Here is a 4,256-nt window from a genome sequence, read left to right as displayed (position 1 = left end):
ATTTTATTTAATTAAATTTACAATTTGAATATGTTACAATTATGAATTATTATTTTTTTTTAAATAATTATGTATTTCAATTTAATATTGTCATATTTTTTATATCTAATAACATTGCATATTATAAAATATTTATCTCATAGAATAAAAAGCACATTATTTTTTTATAAATATATTGTATATTTATATATGTATTGATATATATTAACTTCAAATTTTTATATATAAAGAATTATTTTTTTTAATTAGATTATGTATAAAGTTAAAATATATTAAAATTTTATATATAATGTTATGCATAAACTAGTGATATTTAATATAGATATAAAGTTTTCATTAAATTTTATTATTTTTCAGAAAATTAAAACATTTATGAAATATTATTATATGTATATTTGTTATAATATACAATTTTTAAATTTGAGTATATAAAAAATGTTATATAGAAATTTTTTTGAATTTTTTTCAATATCTCAGGTTTTTAATAATAATATGTATCAAAAATCAAAATTTGACATAAAAAATTTAAATAAAAATCAAAAGATAAGAATTGAAAGATAAGAAATGCATTATTTTTTTTATTTAATATGTTGTTTAAATCAATCTCAGCTTTTTTATGGAAATACGATATCATTTCAATAATTTCGATAATTTTAATCAATAATTAAAAAAATCTTATATTAAAATTATAAAATATTTGTAAACAAAAAATAAAAAATTAGAAAATTAGAATATAAGAAAATAATAAAAATTAACTTAAATTATTTAATATAATGATATATGCTCATATCGTTATATACATTCATATCTCAATTTTATTAAAATGCTTATGTTTACAATAAATACATAAGATTGAGGAAAAAACACATAATAGATCCATTTGTTCCATTTCAAGATGTATTGTGTCTGAAACAAATAATATTAAAATATATTTAATTCAAATTAATAATAAAAATATATATAATAATATGTATAATAAAAATATAATTATACAATATAAATATAATTATGTAATTCAAATAAAAATTGATCTATATAATTTTAATTAAAAATATATATATGAAATTAATATTAGTTTCATAATTTTTAATTTACTTTTTAATTATTAATTTCAAATAAAATATAATCAAAATTGAAATATCATTTTGTTTTTCATTTATAAGAAACATTAAAAGTAAAATTTATCAAAAGTCATCAAATTTAATTTTATTTATGTTAATTATCTATGTTAATAATCCTCATATATATAATATATTCAATAATCATTATTTTTTGGCTAGTTATATAAGATTTAAATTATATGTTTTTTACAGTTTAAATATATATATATAATTAAATTATATGATAAAAAACAAGATATTGAAGATATTTATTAATTAAAACAGATTTGAATAAATAAAAAATTTTAAGAAATGAAATAAAAAGTGACTCTTATAATTCATAATTAAAATAATAATACATATTTAAATTTAACAATCTATAAATATCATATTATATATTTTTTTTTATATATAACTTGTAATATATCTTGTAAAGATGTTCATATTTTTTTTTATTTTCATTAGCAAAAAATTGTATGTAATCATTCTTACTATTTATTAAGTTATAATTGATAATGATATAATTAATTATTATAAAAAAATGTCAATCTTCGTTTTATATTGAAAATTTGTTATTTTTTAAATATTTAAATATTCTTAATTTTTTTAAATATTCAAATCAAAGTATTTTTTACATTGAGTCATTTTAAAAAATATTTGATATTTTTTAAATGTTTTCTAAATGAATATGAATAAAAATTCGAGGTTAATGTATACTCAAGATTTTATATCCGATATTCTATTGACTACGTACTTTTGCGCATGTGTATACCAAGTTTTTTCATCGATTAAATCGACATCAATAACAGGTTACAAAATATATTATATTTGATTGAAAAGAAAGTAATTTTAAATTAAACAAAAATTATATATAACATATAGAAATTATAACCAAGCATAAATAAGACAAATTCCATTAAAATATTACAAATAATAATACTTCTATTGTAAATAATATTAAAAATAAACTGATCTCTGCATTTATATTTGTTTTGTTAAATTTTATCTATCTTATTTATCATATTATATTTATGTGTAAATACATAAATATATATTTACATAAATGATTCATTAATTGTTCATGTAAATAAATTAATCGCAATTTTTTGAACTCTGCTCCGGAGTGGTGCACGGGCTTCTTATACTTATATTATTTTGAATTATAATAATTTTCTTTTTAATTTTTTTACTTTTAGAAATTTATAATATGATGATTTATTAGAAAAAATGACTCTGGACGAACTTAAACTTATTATATTTTAATATTAATTAATATTATCGTTTTATATTATTAACAATCATAAAACGATTTTTGAATATGATAATATGAACTCATTATTTTACAAAATTTATTATAAAATTTAATATTATTAAATATTATTAAATAAAATTTAACACAAATAATTTTAATAGAAATTTATTATTATTAGATAAAACAATAATATTTGTATTTTTAATTTATCAATAAATACAAAATTGTTTTTTATTTAATAATAATAATAATAATAACATTCTAATTCATATTTATTGCACATCATTTACGTATTCTAATTACATTTTTTTTTAATTATTAAAACAATACGATGTAATTAAATATTATATAATGAAATTTAAATTTTTAACTTTTACTTAATAAAAATTCATAGAATAAATCAAATTCAATATTTCTTTTAATCGTTATTCGATTAAACACAAATTTTTAAAATTCAGAAATTTGGAAATATTAAAATTAATATTATCTTAAAATAAATTTTTTCGTTTCATTAAAAATATAATAAACATGTTTCATCTTTTTGCATAAGTTTGTCCAGAATGCAATATGTATAAATAAATAAATAAATGTATATATATATATATACACATACGCGCGCGCGCGCGCGTGTGTGTGTGTGTGTATGTTGTATGGATATGTATCTATCTATCTACCTACATAAATATGAATAAAACACAACAGTACCTTGCACTTGCCGCTCAGTTTGAGCGTAAGCGACCTGGTGGCTGGTGTTCCATCGTCGTATGGCGACAGAGAGAGAGAAACTCACGCAAGTATGTGAATACACGAATATGAGTACTGAACAAGTATCTCAAGCTGAAAAGATTTAATTCCATTCCGAATATCATTTCAAATATTTAACTTTTATTGTTTCAGAAATTTCTTTGTTTTATATCAAAATTTTTATTGAAATTTCTGATTTCTTTAAATTAAATTTCTTTAATATATTATTCAATATTCGGAGGAAAAATTTTTCAGACATAAATTGCATAGTAAAAAAATTAGATAGAATAATATATTAGTTAAAATAGACTTATAATTATTTTAAAAACATACGATTAGTAATTGATAAGCATAAAATATTTTTCTTTAATGCAAATTAAAAAAAAAAATAAATTTGTATAATCATCAGAATAATAATCATATTTAATGTTAAATAATGTTAAAAATAATTATATTTAATTATTATTTTAATTAAATAATAATATTTGTTTTTTTATATCTTAATTTTTTTGTTAGTAAAAAAAGAAATATCCTTTTTTTATATTTTGCTTATAAAAAATTAGCTAAGATATTTATTAAAAAATAAATATATTTATTAAAAAAAAATTATAGTAATCAATTGAAGGTTTGACTCACAACTAGCTTAATGTTCAAACTATTTTTTGGAAGTTGTAACTTTCCTATAAATTGATTAAATAATTAAACTTATTGTGATATAAATAAAGATTGATAAAAATAAAAAATTAATCAAACCAGTCATATAAATAACGATAAATAGAATTAATAAATAATGACTAATTATCTTGATTTTATTATGAAGACTCCCAGACAAAATCTTTTAAAAACAATTTTATACATTATTAAAGTCATATATTTAATATTTGATGCCTACTAGGAAAAATATAAAGACAATTCTGGGAGCCAGCGGAATGAAAGGCTGTTATTCTGCTTATGAAGAAAGATATTATATAGAAAATATTTATTTTTTGTTTGATTGAGCCGCACCGAACATCAGTGCTATATATATTTTCATTTTTCTTCACTTTCTCTTTTTTCTTTTTTCATAGTCAATTACATACATGCAAATATTTGTCAATTTTTACATTTTTTCTTTCATACAAACGTATACATACACACATGCATGCATGCAAGCACGCATC

General features: G+C 17.0%; 1 protein-coding gene across 1 annotated transcript in view; it reads right to left on the bottom strand.

The window, feature by feature from the left end:
* Positions 1-792: 792 nt before the first annotated feature.
* The window catches only part of LOC102679763 (SR-related and CTD-associated factor 4), a 13,479-nt gene continuing 10,015 nt past the window's right edge, over positions 793-4,256 (bottom strand). The window contains exon 18 of the mRNA XM_006624218.1: positions 793-906. The gene's annotated coding sequence lies outside the window, so the exon portion shown is untranslated. The remainder of the gene's footprint in view (positions 907-4,256) is intronic.

Source organism: Apis dorsata, unplaced genomic scaffold (genome assembly GCF_000469605.1).
Source record: "Apis dorsata unplaced genomic scaffold, Apis dorsata 1.3 scaffold_1001, whole genome shotgun sequence".
Classification (NCBI taxonomy): Eukaryota; Metazoa; Arthropoda; class Insecta; order Hymenoptera; family Apidae; genus Apis; species Apis dorsata.
This window is presented reverse-complemented; position numbering and strand designations above follow the sequence as displayed.